The 15298-nt window shown below is 41.0% G+C and overlaps 1 protein-coding gene across 17 annotated transcripts in view; it reads left to right on the forward strand.

Annotated features, from left to right (window-relative positions):
* The window catches only part of ATP2B2 (ATPase plasma membrane Ca2+ transporting 2), a 380463-nt gene that overhangs the window by 312237 nt on the left and 52928 nt on the right, over window positions 1–15298 (forward strand). The window lies entirely within an intron of this gene.

Here is a 15298-nt window from a genome sequence, read left to right on the forward strand (position 1 = left end):
GAGGTCCTCAAAATGAGGACAGGTGCTGTAAAAACTGTATATCCTGTTGGTTTTTTCAAGTACAGAGATTTACTTGTAGGTAGAAGAGCATGAGACATTTGGAAAACTCCTGCTGTCGTTAGATTGGGGTGGCCCAGTTTTGGTGTAGATAAATTTGGCAACACAAATGTGTGGTAACATCTCTGGTTTTCACTGAGACTTCATATCTGCAAAATGATTTTTGTGTGTCTAAGAAATTTCAATTAATTCTCAAAGAGCATAAATTGGATTGGATAAATCAGTGAGGTTAATGACATTTATTCATTCTGTTTTCAAGTGAGTTACATCCAGAATTACTTTATTCACTCTGTACAGGAGGCCAGAGTGGAAACACCCTGTTTGCTTGTGGCATTAGATCCTTCTGTAAGGAGCTAATTAAGAGACTGAAAATTTTAGCAATTCCAATAGATTTGTTCTTTGAAAGGTCAAGCTGAATGTTAATGTTGCTGAACAAATAGAATTTTTTTTTTAGTTTATGAATATATGTATTGTCCTTTTTATAGGTCTGTGCATAATGAAGCCAGGCATGTACTTCATGTTTGTTTTAAAAGTGGTCTTATAAAATACAATCAGAGAAAACAAATACTGTGTAATAATTCAGTGTGGATATTTCATGGCAGCAGCTTCTTGAATTTCATTTGGGCACTTCTCAATCTGCAAGAAGAGTTTGCTGTTGCTGGGTAATTCCTGCTCTCACCAATCAATGCAACACTTGATTGCTGGGGAGAGGAAAATACACCTTGGTTATTTAAATGTGAAAGGTTAGGTGCTTCCTTCTGGAGAAAGAGAATGAAACTCATCCTGAATGCACAGGGTGAAGCCAAGGCACGGAGCTGGGCTTTGGGAGAGTTTTGGGAGAAGGTTTCCAGAATGTTCCTCTTTCCCAGGGAACAGCAGGGCAGGCAGGGTTGGTTTCTCAGCCAGGGGCTGAGGTCTGGGGCTTATGCAGAGCTTTATATTTTGCTGTTTATTTTGTGGTCAAGCCCAGTACCAAAGGTTTTCTGCTCAACTTGCATAGCAGTTCAGCCCCTCTGAATCCCAGGGGAAATCTAGGTTTCTGAATAGGAAGGCATAGGGCTTTCCACATCTGCAATATTAAGTTTAATATTCTTTTTCTTGTGATTTAATGATACGTTTCTGGTCAATACTAGTTCTGAAGTGGTCTCAATATAATTTTAATATTTTTTTTACTCTGGCTTGGCTTCATTGCTCCTTGTTGAAATTAGTTCTGTGTGTCTATTGAATAGAGTCAATATTACACCATTTCAGTGCTTTTTTAGCTTTGCACAGAGACTGATTCTCTGTGAAACTGATAGAGGGGCAAAATCCTCTGGATGCAGATCAGTGACTGCTTGAACTTACCTGTTTAAAATTAATGGTGATCTTTTAGATCTTATGAAGTAAAGCTTTGCAATATGGACTCCACGAGAATGCCAGCTCCAGTCTCAGGGGATTTCAGTTTATTCAGTTTACAGCAAGCTGAAGCTGAACTTTAAGCTATGAGACATTGCTCCATAGCCCATTTTGCATCACAAATAAATGCAGTAAAAAGCACCTGAGGGAGCTGTTTCCAGGATGAAATACACAGAATTCTTTTCCTTCCTGCTAACACCGAATGCACACTCGTGCACTCATTCCTTGAGCATGTTTAATCAAATTGTGAATATCAGCTGAAACCCAAAGGGCATTGCAGCAGTTCCGTCGCCAAGACTGAGTTTTGCATATTCTATTTTTAGCTCCCCAGCTCCGTGTGTGCTGTAAATTGCTCTTTGTGTGAACTTCTGTTCAGAGGGATCACATATGGGACCATAAAATTAGCCAGGATGCTCTGCTGAATGAGAAATATTCCCTCTTGCATTGTCTTTTGATTAAGGGGCAATTTAACCATTGATAAAAATATAAAAAGGGAATAATATCAGCGCTTGGGATAAAAGATTTGAATTTCCCTGAGAAATTAAACACCATTAAATTATTCCAACTGAACAATGGCATCATTAAATATAGCCCCTTTTAATGCTTTCCAAGATGAACTTGCTGGGTGAGCTGATTTTGCATCCCATTCGCTCCAGAGCAACTTTTGTGCTGTTGGTGTGAAGCTTTTCCCCAGCAAAGCTTGCTGTTCAGTGCTCCTGGTTCAAATGGCTTTCCCACATGGAATTCAATCAGCCTTCATGCATTTGTGCCTGTGAGCTGTGATGGGGACTGCAAAGCCTCTCTGAGAGCAAACTTTGCATTTTGGGAGTACTTTGATTGCACCTGGACAGCAGCACCTTGATCTTGGATAGCGGGGAGGAATAATGAAACACCAAAAACCTAAACCACTGCTTTGAGCTCTTCTGTGCAGCCCTTGCTTCCATAATTTCAGTTTTAATTAGAAAGGTATTTCTTCTTTTAATTTCCTGGAGGCCTGTGATTCCTGCTGGCTGGGTGGGATGTGTTTGATTAAGAAGACACCACAATTAGCATTTTCAGCACAGTGGAAAAGCCCCAGCTGGAGCTGTTGTTGTGAGGATTTAGCAAAGACTTTTCATTTGCTGCTTGATGGGTGCTGAGGGAGGAAAAGTTCCTTGTGCCTGTGCTGGGGGAATATCTGGGTCTGCAGAGGGATTTGCAGTGCTGTTCTGGTTGGGATTTGGTGCATTTGCACAGAGTGGTGGCAAACCTCCAACCAAAGGAAGAGATGTCCCAAGAAAGTGCAAAACATTCCCACCTTTCCACATTCACTCCCTTCTCCTGCAGGAAATGAAGTGAAAATGTGTTGTTCTGTTTGTTAGTAAACATTCATCAGGTTATGAATGTGACCTGGGAAAACTTGTGGAATAAAAAGTCCTGTGTTAGATAAAACCTGAAAGAGTAAATTAAATAAACCAGAAAGAGTATAGACAATTTTATGGCAGCTGAAAGGCAGAGCAGGTAGCTAACCCTTTTTATATAGAAACTATCAGGAGGAATGACATTCTGCAGAAGTGAAATGGGGAAAGTAATGGAAAATGAGATTTTAGCCCAAGAGCTGCTCTGCAAGAATAGATGCAGATCTGTTGTTGGCACTGGGAGCATGGATGGGGCAGCCAGGTGAAGGTTCTTTGATTTGGGAGAACAGATTTACATCCCAAGCACGTGCAGCTCTCTGGGTTGTTGGAAACACAGTGTTCCTGTCAGGAACAGCCTTTAAAAAAAGGTGTGCAAAGGGCAAAATATGCTTCTTTCTTAGAGATTTATTTCTTTCCTAATCAAAGACTGAATTTTATTCATCAAATACTTGAATTAATCTTGACTTTTTAAAATTTCTTTGATCAGATTTTAAAAAAGCCTCAATAATTATATATATATTAATTGGCCAACAGAAAATTACTTCCATTTCCTGTTGCCTTTCATCATTTCAACACTTTCCATGTAGCAAGGCCTTTTGGAAAACAACTTAAAGATTGTTTTGGGGAATATGGGGATTTGGAAGTTTCCTACTAAATAATTTCAAAACCTGAGGAGTAGTAGGTATGTTTATAGATTTTTCCATACTTTCCCCCACACTAATATATAAAGTTATTGGCAATGGGAAAGAGGATTGAAATGTCACCTTTTAAACAGTAGTTGCTGTGGCTCCCTAATTCTTATCTGACAGAGCAGAGACCTTGCCTTTATCTGTCTATTTATTTGTATTTATATTTATATTATATATATATAATATTTATATATATTTCTGTTTCTCTGTCTTTATTTGAAGTCTTGTTTTGCAAATGGAAAGGGACAAGGAGACCCTAATTGTTTAGGAAATATTTTTTGATTTCATTTTTACAAAAGCTCAAGCCCCAGTAGATCAGTTTAGGGCATACCTATCCACAGAAAATCAGGGAATTTCTGTGTCCTGAGGCTACAGCAGCTGAGCTGTCTGCCAAGGGCACTCTGCTAAATGAAACTGCCATTGCATGGCACTAGAATTCCCTTTTTATTCCAAGGAGAACCATAAGAAAAGAGCTTTTGACCTCCAAACTGCCTTTTTCAGTTATTTTGGCATATGGAATTGCAAAGGTATTTTTACTCCTAGGTATGATTTGCTCCCAACCTGTTCTCCTTTGTTTCTTGCGTTGAAATACAGAGAACTTTCCCATTTATTTTTGCTGTACATGGAAATTCAATTCAGCTCTTATTTCCTCCAGCTTAGTTCACCCGTTGCTGCTAATAACAACTCCAAATAGATACTTAAAAAAACCCTCCAGACACAAAATATGAGCCCAGAAATGGGCACAGAAGTGGTAAAAAGAAATGTAGTAAGTATTGATTGAGGAAAGCTTTCATTTATGATAACTTTAAATGACAGCAGAGTAACTGGCATGGCCTAAATGCTGTTTCATTCCTTCTGTAGTTCCCTGCCACTGACATTAAGACACAAATAAAAGTGGCAGCTCCAGGTGTTGATTTGAAATCTTTGGGAAAACAAAATCAGTGAATTATCAGGTGGTCAAGTGGCCAGTCCAGGCTGAGCTGCCTGTGAGAGCTTTGGGAGCAAAGAGAGAATGGAGAAAGGAGTGAGAACCCTGAAAACAGAGCTGCAGGGAGGGCAAACTGAGGGGAAAAGAAAGGGGAAACTGGCAGAGCTGATTCTGGCTTGGCAGCAGCAGAGCTTGCAAAGTTCTTCCCATCATGTTCCCCCTTTCCAGTGGGGTTTTTCCTGTTTTCCTGTGTGTTCTCCTCACAGATCCAGGCTTTACCCACAGGGAGATCTGCAGTGCTGGTGTTGGCACAGAAGGGCTTGGGGGAATTGTGCTGCCAATTCAGCAGTGCCCATCCTTCATCATGTTTGTTTATCTCTGCCTGCTCTCCTCAGGCACTGCTCAAAAGGAAATTCTCCCTTCAGACACTGTCAGGATTTCATCAGTTGTGTTTGAAGGATGGTGAGGAGGAGAAGTGCTGTTGGACAGGCATTTTATGGAAGGATAGGTCTGTGGAAGGTTTTATCCTCACATAATGATACTGGAAATCAATAAACAGGAAGGAACATTAATTTTTCCATCTTAGCCCATGCAGTGGCACTGGACCATCATTGTTGGTGTCACTGGTTTGGGTTGAGGGAGGCAAGAGGAAGGAGCAACAGGAATCTCCTTACTGCACTGTCCTGTGGGATACATTTAGGTTGGAAAATCCTCTCCTTGGGTTATTAAAGCCAAGAGAATGGTTCAGAAAAATGTGTGAGAGGAACTGAGAAAGGAATTCAAGGATCCTTGTTTTGCTCCCTGTCTGAACAAAAAGAACAAGGGGATTTGGATGGACTCATGAAACTGCTCCAGGTTTCACAGTTTGGATTCTGCAGCCTCAGGGGCACAAGTTGTTACAAAATTTGGGATACCAGGAGAAACCCAGAGGAAAATCTGCTGAGCAGAAAATCAGTTTTCAGGGTGGCACCTTCCAGCAGAGCAGGGTGGATTTAGATCAGGAAGGAATCCTAGAAATCAAGCAACTTGTAAGTCATTTATTGGCTGCTTTCAGCACATTCATTTGCTGCTGGAAATTGCTGAAAATTGTGTGTGCTCTTGTTTTTGAAGAGCTCAGGTGATGGCATCAAAATATCATCTGTATCTCCAGCTAAATGGTGCCTTCGAGCCATTTTAAATGAAAAACTTGGTTGATTTGATTGAGAATTGATTGAACTGATTTCTAAAAATCTGTATATTTTGTAAGAAGTTTTATTTCCTAGGCAAAATGATTCCCATTATGGGGAAATCAATATCTTAATCTGATTTTTTGGTATTTTGTATTTTGTACCCAGCATTACACCGCTGTGTAAGTAGCCATAAATTATGGATGGGAACAGACAAAGAATCTTTCTATCCATAAGCAAGACAATCATCACTGAAAAAATCCCCCACAACAATTCTTTAAAACTTTTCCTAAAGCCCTTGGTAAGCATTTTCTCAGAATAAATCAGGCAGGGAAAAAAACCCAACCTATATTGTCCATATTATTTACTGTGTAAATAATAATTATCAGGGATAATAGATCATGTAGTTAATTGTCTGTGCTTCTAGGAGTGGTAATTAGCAGATAGTAATGATCTTCACACATCACTTGCCATTGGGGTGGGGTAGAATGAGAGGTACAAATAGAGCTTTTCTCCCTAAATTAGCAACTGACTTAATAATTGAAATAACTGTGTTTAGGGCAGGCTGGGGTGGGACACATCCCTATCCCAGTGCTGCTCTCCCTGCCTTGGCACAGGGGCTTTGTCTTGCCAGGATTTTAATGGATTTTAATCAAATCTTGGGGTTTTTCGAGTTGAGAGGGGTGGAACGGAGTCAGCTGCCCAGGGAGAGAGGGATTTGGGAGCAGCAGAGGGAGAGCAGGGAACAGGGATGGGAGTGGGGCCATCCCATCCCATCCCATCCCATCCCATCCCATCCCATCCCATCCCATCCCATCCCATCCCATCCCATCCCATCCCATCCATAGGGATATAATTTCATATATTAGCTTGATTTTTTTTCTTCTTGTTGCTACAAAAAGCAATAAATTAGATTTTTACCTTGCTATGATGCAACAAATGTTTTTCCTATTGCCTTGCATAGGATTTTCTTTTATGTTATTTATCTCATGTTCAAGTTCTTGTCTTGCATTCATCTTGTCCTGGCATGAGAAGAGTCATTTATGGGGATAACCTCCAGCTCTTCCCAAAAGCACAGGCTTTAAAAAAATCACTGTTTCCTGCAAGGTGTTCCACAGTGTGTTTTCATCTAGATTTATAAATCTTGCTTCTTCTTGTCTGATCATTTTAGGACCTTTTTTCTTTTCTTTTTTTTTTTCCTTTTTTCTTTTTTTTTTTAAATCTGTTGGCACAAGGAATGATTTTAGAGTGTTGTGCTTCATTTCGTGCCTCTGCTGCCCTGCTGAGGTGAAGCCATCACACCTTGGAGCAGATTGATGTGCTGTGGGGATGTGGTGCTAACACTTTCCAGGGAATATTCTCAGTGTTCTCAGGGAGCATGTTTTCCTGATGGGAGCTTTTGTTTTTACACGAGTTGGGGTAAGCCAATTACTTCAGGCACATTTGTTTGAATGCAGGTTTTCTTTGTGCTCTCAGTCTGAGGAACAGGAAGATAATAGCTCCACTGTGATGATTTAATACCAATTTTGCAGAAAATGGTGGTTGTTTTAGGATCCAAGCTACACAAACAGGTTGAGTAGAAATCAATGTGGTCGGTGAATCACCTCATAATGAAATGTGACATTAATTTCCTTTCAGATTTATGTCGTGTAAAGATATATTTTATATACAATGTAGTTTTAGTGTGCTTCATTTTTACTCTCAGAGCTGCAATGTGGTTTTTCTCTGGGGGGAAAACCCCAACCAGTCACCAAAAAATCTTCAGCTGGTACAAGATCTGAAGTACAATGGATCAGGAATAAAGTCTGTGACAGAAAACCTGCTGATTTCAGAGCAATCAATGGCAGGAATTACTTTGCAGACCTAAACAAGGCTTTAAATTGACTTTCATTGCTATTCTTTGTGACTGATCTTGCACTTCACAAGATCTAATAATTTTCTGTCAATGTAAGCACAACATTATATTTCTTTTGAGTCACAGGTAGTTTAGAAAGTTGCTATTGAATATAAGACAAGTAAAATCTATGCTTCAATTTCCCATTCCTGCTTTCTCCTCTAGGTAGAACCCATTTTTCTGTCAAGCTTCCAGTTTTCTCTTCTTGTGTGTGAAGCTCTTGGCTCCTTTGGGGTACAAACAATCACATTTCTGGGTTATTTACAAGTGAGCATGGCCAGGTGGCCAAAAATCCTGGTTTTGTGCTTTTCGAGATGGTTCTGAATGAGCCAGAAAAATCTCTGGGATGCTGGAGAATCGTTCCCAGGGATTCCTGAGGGGCTCTGGCTTCCCAAAGGCTCGTGGCTGTGATGGATCCAGGTTCTCAGGGGCACAGGATTTTGGCAGGGAGGAGGCAGGAGATGTGTTCCACAAAATCCTTTTCCCAGCCGGAGCCTCACGGAGGAGACAGGAAGATTTCAAAGGAAAGGCTGCTGGGTTGTTTTAATTCAGTGAAAGCCATGCAGCCCCTTAGCATCGCTGGGGAAATGACAGAGCTGCTTTGCAGGCTCGTTGCATGGGAAAATGGAGCTTCTGGAAGTTATAAAAATGCAGGATAAATGGAATAAATGCATTTGTGATGGAACACACAGAGCAGCAGAGCCTGGCTGGCCCCTGGGAGTCCTTGTGGGGACGCTGGGACCTCTTCTCCATGGGAAATCCTGGAGGATGCTGGGCTCAAGGTGTGGCTCAGTGGCCACAGCACCAAAGGAAAGTCTTGAGCATATTAAACAGCTCCACTGCAGGTTTCTTATGCCATTGTCATTTTCCTATCCTTTCCACTTTCATTCCCTCACATTTCCCTTCACTCCAGAGGAGGCGGGCTGGCAGTGCTCAGTGACACTGTGATAGGGGCTGAGTATTTGGAAGAGGTGAGCAGCAAGGTTTTTTGGGAGAGTTTTTCCCTGAAGAAGGCCACGATGTTGCAGCTCTCCATCGCTGCTGTCCCGTTTCCTGCTGAATGAATGAATAATGAGGCACAACTTGGCTGCAGCTCCGTCTGCTGCTCTGCCCAGCCAGGGCATCCTTCCTGCTGTCCTGACAGGGACAGGGCCTGGCCAGAGGACTGAATTCCCACTGCATCCCAAACATCATCCCACCAAGCATGCACAAAAATCCCTCTGAGAAAATACTAGATTAGCATTGCTCGAAGAGATTAAATCCACTCGAGCTCATGCATTTTTCTGCCCAGCCCCCAGTGGAACAAACCAAAACCAATTTAAAAATAGTCACAGCTGATAGTGCTGGTCAAGAGGAGGACATTTTGTATCAGCAGTGAAATATCTGCTCCTGGTGGTTTTAGACTCCTTTGGAGATGGATGCTTGAAGAACCCTTCTCCTGACTCTGGAAATGAACAGAGGAGATCTATAATTATGATGGGCTATAATCAGGAGCTTCAATCAAGTGAAAAAACTTCCTTTTTTCATGTGGCTACATTTGCTTTGCACTTGCTAAATTTAGCTCCTTCGACTGTACAAATTGTTTGGAGCTGTGGTGCCACCAGAAAGGCAGTGAGAATTAAGATTATTCTTTGCTTTGGTTTGGTCTTTCTAGAAATTTGGTTTTCCTATCTGAGATATTTTTAATAGAAAAGTAGACAATGCAGAGTATTGGTAAGTTTTCTGCATGTGAAAACTGGATAGACAGATCAGCCACCTGTAAATACTCATTCTTTTTTGGCAATTCAGGTTTTTGATGTGCACATGTAAAGGTCATGCATTTTCTGCTATCTAGTGTGTGATTAAATTCATTTACAGTTTTATCATTGTCACAGCTCACATTTTTCAGATGGTGGCACTGAATTTTGGTGAGGTTTTTTTGGGAGGGGGAGTTTTGGTTGCTTGGTTTTTCCACTTCTAATGAGCTAAAAAGCACAGAGAAGGCCATGTAAATAGAAAGGTGATATATATAGATACCATGGAACAGATGATGGGTTTCACACTTTGTGGCTGAAATTCATGCACGATGGCCAGGCAAAAACAGGCATGAGATGCACTTCCTTTTTAAAAAATGTGATTAATTTTGATTAAGAAATTTAGCTAGATAACAAAAGTTGAGGAGTTTCAATGATCACATGGTGAATAACATTGAATAATGTATTCCTAGGCAGCCTTGGTGGGAGAAAGGCTTGAGATGTGAGGAGAAAACTGTTGATAAATTACTAATAAGTATGGTAGGGTGGCTCAAAGGGCATTTTCCAAATGTATAGATGCTACTTTGATCCCTGCTATAACTGAACAAAATGTACCTCAGTTTCCTTAAATCTAAAAGATGAAGTTTGGCCCTAAAGCAGATGCTTTGAAGCTTTTAATGTTGGCCAACCCCATGTAAATCCCAGCGTTGGGTCCAATTTGGAAAGACACTTTTTAAACGGGAGACATGGGCTCAGAACTGGGTTTTCCCTGCCTGAAGAGCTCCACCCCAGGCACTTTGTGTCCTGTTGGTGTCCTGTTGGTGTCCTGTTGGGGTCCTGTTGGTGTCCTGTTTGGGTCCTGTTTGGGTCCCGTTGGTGCCCTGTTGGTGTCCTGTTCGGGTCCCGTTTAGGTCCTGTTGGGGTCCTGTTTGTGTCCTGTTGGGGTCCTGTTTGGGTCCTGTTTGTGTCCTGTTGGTGTCCTGTTCGGGTCCTGTTTAGGTCCTGTTGGTGTCCTGTTTGTGTCCCATTTGGGTCCCATTTGGGTCCTGTTTGTGTCCTGTTGGTGTATCATTTGTGTCCTGTTGGTGCCCTGTTGATGTCCTGTTGGTGTCCTGTTCGGGTCCTGCTCTCTGCTTGCAGCTCTCCCAGAGCCAGCCTGGCCCCCCCAGGCCCTAAAACCCAAGTTTAACCCGAGTTTAACCCAGCTTTGACCCAGCTTTGACCCAGGTTTAACCCAGGTTTAACCCAAGGCAGCAGCTCTGGGGTCTCGTTAAGGAGGCACCAATTCCAGCCCTGCCAGCAAGTGCAGTTTCTCTTTTGGAATGAAAAATGCTCAGCTCGGTTGCTGCTCATGATACTTTGGGAAATGTTGGCCAAATAGATGGGAGAAAGCATTAGAAATTTATGAAATCAATTAATCTGCTCTTAATTTGAAGCAGTTTGGTTTAGAAATTGTACCTTTATCACTTCTGGCCTGTGTTCTGAAGGTATTGGTAACAGGGGAGAAATAATTTTGCTTTCTTTATAGCAAACTCCAACAGAATCCTTGCTCTTAGAGATATTTAAAGTAAATTAGTTGTTAATTAAAGTTAGTTAATAACAATTGCTGTGCCCAATTACTTTGATTATATAGGTTACTTGTCAAGAGTTCTCGTTGCACCTAAAGCTGGGGTGGCAGCAGAATAAATCCAACAGTTGCCAGTTCCCTGGGGCTGTGTGAAAAGACAAGAGTGCAGGTTTTAGTGGCCATAGTTGGAAAGGGAATAGGGAATTTTCTGAATTTAGAGCCAAATTATCATGACATGGCACCTTTTAAGGGAATGTATGAATGGGTTTGATCAATAACAATAGGAAGGTCCCTAAATATGGATGACTAATATCTTGTAGTGCAATAAATATGCCAAGATTCCTCTGGAGAAAACGTGGAGACAAATCTGTGCCAGTAAAATTCAGTTTAATCTCATCTGGAAATACCAAGTATCCTAATCATAACATAATCAGTGGTGTCATAACAAGGCAGAGTTCATTATTTGCACTGTGGTGTGTTGCATAAATGTACTTCTGGTTAAAAAACACTAATTTTTGTTTTAATTAGCAGGGAGGGTGGGCTGACAGGTTGCCTCTAGAGGTTGTAGAGTCTCCCCCTCTAGAGGGAGACAGCCCTGAGCAACTCCCTAATTTTCAAAAAATTGTTCACGAACCTGACATTTCCATCTTTCTCTAGTGAGGAGACTCAACAACTTTCATGTTTGTGGCAGTATTTTTTGCCTTTTTTTTCCCCCTTAATGAACCAAAGGCAAATTTGTCCTTCAAATTAAAAGGACGATTTAATTATTTGCTATTAAAACTCAGGGCAAAGTGTAAACTCTCTCTGGATGTAAAAATAGGTGAGAGTCAATGAGAGGGAGGGTGGGCAGTGTCACCCCAGCCCCTCAGTGTGTTCTTCACGCCTGATTTCCCCTCCTTCCCCAACCTCTCATGGGGGAATTCATGGGCTGAATCCTTTTTTGCCTTGCTGCTGTTCTGTGAGCTGAAAGGAGCACGAGTCCGTATTCAGTGAGCCACATCAGCCTGGCTGCTGGGAAATGTCACCCTGATCCATTGCATAATCCCAGCTGGTCCCTCGGAGGGGGGATTGCCGTGCTGGGCTTGCAGCAAGATGCTGAAATGCACCATTTGGAGAGCAATTTCTAGCTGACCAAACTTGGCCTCATCTCCAGCAGCAGCAGCAGGAGGATTTGGTGGCATAGCACTGCCTGAGATTGTGGCATCGTGCTCAGAGCTGCCTTCACATCATGGGGGAAACCATGCAATAATTACACCCTAAAAATGAAATCATTACCCTGATCCCAGCTAATTGGAGGCAGGAAATCTTTGAATATCTTCCAGCTGTGGTGGGAGGGCAAACAGTGCAGTTGTACCTGGATAATTCCATTGTTCTGTGCACAGATGAGCTGCTGCTTCAGCTGGTACAGTAACGAGACCAAAATTCCTGGTAGCCTTTTCCTGGGGAGTTTGGGCAGAGCTGATAGTTAAAGGGGTTTAATAGCCATGAGGGATATTCAACAAGAGGTAATTCAGGAGCTTCACCAGCCATGAGAGTAACAACTCCATGTAGAACTTTGTGATTATAAAATGATCTCTCTCCTCCTACTCTCTCCTCACATCAGAAGGGACAGTGAGAAAAGGGAGGTTTAGTAAAGAGGTAGTAAAGAGGTATGGTAAAAAAGGGAATTATTTCCTAATGGAATTATTAGAATTATTAGAATTTCTAATGGAATTATTAATTCCTAATGGGAATTATCTCCTAATCTAATTTTAGAAGTTGGAGCACCTCTTTAGGCACCTCTTTGTTTAGATTTTTGATCCCAGTCTTCACATTTTACATCTCCTGTGCATGTTCCATTCTGCTTTCATTTCAGGTTGTCTAGATGTGGGATGAGCTGGCAATTCATTGCCTGTCAGCCAGGATTTGGAATAAATTGCCTTGGTTTTGAGAGGCTTTTGGTGGTGGCTGCAGGTGCCTAAAGAGTGCAAACTTGAGGTGATTTGTTTGGTTCCATTTTCCTGAGAGATGGAGCCAAATTCCAGGGCTTTGAAATTATGCATGTGCAATCGTTGGACTCAAAAAAATGGTGCAAACTGATCAAAGTCAGGGATTCAGAAGCTCTCTGACCTTAAGGGATGTGGACCTCTCATTCTTGGGAATTGAAATGAAGTAAAGGCAGAGATTTATATCCATTCAGTGGATAAATATTTTTAACCTTTTGAAGGAAAAAAGAAGAGAAATTTACTTTTTGGTGAACAGACACAATATAAGTGAATAGGAGCACCCATGTTGATCTACTCAGCACTGTGCAAAAGAAGAAGAACCACCATTAAAGTGTGAAATATTTGGCTTTAAATGCAATGAGTGAGCTCAGGACAGAGAAGTCCTGCAGTCCGGGGCTCCTGGTGCCACAGAGGTTACACAACCAGCCCCAAGTCATTAACTGCTCCTCTCCAGTCCCTTCTGTGGCCCCAATTCAAAGTGACTTTTGCCTTTATTTTAACTGAAGTTCAGCAGCCCTGGACCTTGCAGTGAGGGTTCTGAGCTGGGAAGTAGCTGTTTGCTCTCATAAAGCATCCTGCTCTGTGGAAAACACAGAGACTCATCCACCACCAGCATGGAAACCACTGAAAATTCCAAATAGTGTGAGGATAAATTTGCAACATTATTCTTATTCTTATTCTTATTCTTATTCTTATTCTTATTCTTATTCTTATTCTTATTCTTATTCTTATTCTTATTCTTTCTTATTCTTATTCAATTCTTTATCCTTATTCTTACTCTTCTTCTTCTTTATTCTTTATTTTTATTATTAAAGATCTCTCCTTAAGGGTTGCAAAGATCAGAGTTTACCCAGATGTAAAAACTGATTTTTATTCCTACATAAAGACTTTATGAAAATAAATTCACAGCATTTATTCCTACTATTCCTATTATTCCTCCTATTTATTTCACTACCGAAGGGGTAGTGAGCAAGGAGCTCCATTTTTGGTTGCCAGCTGGGGTTCAACCTTTGCTGTGGCACCAGAATAGCAGAGAAATTCTAAATACAAACTGAACCTGCTGAAGGCTGGTATTGCACTGCCTTCTGATGGCCAGCAGAGCTTCTGGAACCATTTTGTAAAGGGAAACTTTTTTTAGTTAAATAAGGTTTTCAGTTCTTAATCCTTGGCTGAAAAGGACTCACCCCTCTCGTTTTGCAGCTTTTCTCTATGATAAACTGTTGTTTCTAAAGCTCTGTTGGTTTAGCTTGAAGTCAGTTGAAGAAACCTGCATCTACGAAAAGATGGAACATTTGGTTATAAATTAGTATGTTTTAGTATTTTTAAAGATATTGTACATTAAAATATTAATTCAAATTATGTAATGAGGGAATATCTCTAATTTGATAGCACTATAGTTTTTCAGTAGTTCTTTTTATAGTATTAGGAATTAAAAAATAAAAATGTCACGTGGTTTGAACAGCATCCATCCTTTGTTATTTTAAATTTTACATTTATCATGCTTAAATATACAGAGAAAATTCCTGCACATCCTGGTCCATTTTCTGTTTTGTTTGAGTAAATAGAGTATGACTTAGAAGTCTTTTGCAATTCAATTTTAAATGTCTTTTGTTTTCCTGCCTGTTTTCCTGTTGTGAGGTTGAAATAGAACACTCAACAGTGATACAGTATTCTAGCCAAGCTCATTTTTTATGTAAATAAATTAGAATATTTGCAGTCATGGTTATTCTAAAGGAGTAGTTCAATCTGTAGAACACAGGAGAGTTACATACAACAATTTAAGACTTCAGATAATATGTGAAATCCTCACATTTTAATTTAGAAGAACCACTTGGATTTTCTCGCACACTCCTCTCTCCTCACATCAGAAAGGGCAGTGAGAAAAGGGAAGTTTACTAAAGAGTTATGCTAAAAATGGGAAATATTTCCTAATCTAATTTTAGAAGTTGGAGCACCTCTTTAAGTTATGCCCAGAGTTTTATCTTTCTTCTTCAAACCTTTTATTGGTCAATTATTTCCCAGTGAAACAACTTTGAAAACTCCCTTTGTAATCCGAATTCAGTATCAGGTCAATACTGGCTTTGGATTGGTATTTTTAAGCCTTGGTAATGCAGCTGTACTTTGACCTAGAAACCTATTTCGATGTGCTGGCTGTAACCACTGCTTTTGGAACATCTGTCTGGGCTTTCTTTCCCATCTGAGCTGCAGTTGAAATGTTTTCGGTAAATAACGCAAAGCTTGGGAGAAATGGTTGGAAAAGATTTCTCCAGGGTCACGCCTGGGGGGAGATCTTCAGGTGAGGAGGTGAGGAACAGTTTGCAGGTGAGCTGTGGGGAGGGAAGATCCTGGAGCTCTCCTGGATAAACCACAGCTCAATCCAAGCCTTTCCCTTTCCCAGGGCTCCATCCTGCCAGGAGTCACGAAGCTCTTCCCAGCTGACTGTTCCAGAGTAACCCCATCGGGCTGTCCTTGTTTTCCAGGTGCCAC

This window comes from Lichenostomus cassidix, chromosome 12, assembly GCF_008360975.1.
Source record: "Lichenostomus cassidix isolate B80296 chromosome 12, HeHo_3.0, whole genome shotgun sequence".
Lineage (NCBI taxonomy): Eukaryota > Metazoa > Chordata > Aves > Passeriformes > Meliphagidae > Lichenostomus > Lichenostomus cassidix.